The following is a 459-nucleotide window of genomic DNA, read 5'->3' on the forward strand; positions in this document are numbered from 1 at the left end:
GTAAAAGGCCAAGGAGTACTGTCCACTCCAGCCCAGCCCCTCAGAATAGTCCCATTTTTCCTCCACGCAGATAAGGGGCTCGCTTGCTACTATAAGAATTGCTTTATCCATATATTAGCTTACCTTCCCAAGTGGCCACACGCTTAACCGCGAAATTCTGATGGGATCCGGTGCATTAGTGCTGGGATGATCGCACCCGACATGCCATGCGCACAAAATCGGATTTAACGCATGCGGGGCGGCATGATCGAAAGGCGATGGGCGTGAGCGGGGGAGGTTCTCATTTGTAGAGAAAGGAAGAAAAGAACTCGGAGAAATTGAAAGAAAAAAAGGGGGGCGCAACACGAGGACTTCCCAAGTGGTCACCCAACTTAGTACTACTCTCGCCCAAGCACGCTTAACTGCGGAGTTCTGATGGGATCCGGTGCATTAGTGCTGGTATGATCGCACCCGACATGC

At 51.4% G+C, this 459-nt stretch overlaps 1 non-coding gene across 1 annotated transcript; it reads right to left on the minus strand.

The window, feature by feature from the left end:
- Positions 1–333: 333 nt before the first annotated feature.
- Positions 334–452, minus strand: LOC111475851. The gene has a single exon (XR_002716745.1). It is a non-coding gene; the product is annotated as a 5S ribosomal RNA (ribosomal RNA).
- Between the last annotated feature and the right edge of the window lie 7 nt (positions 453–459).

This window comes from Cucurbita maxima, unplaced genomic scaffold, assembly GCF_002738345.1.
Source record: "Cucurbita maxima cultivar Rimu unplaced genomic scaffold, Cmax_1.0 Cma_Scf03197, whole genome shotgun sequence".
NCBI classification, from domain to species: domain Eukaryota; kingdom Viridiplantae; phylum Streptophyta; class Magnoliopsida; order Cucurbitales; family Cucurbitaceae; genus Cucurbita; species Cucurbita maxima.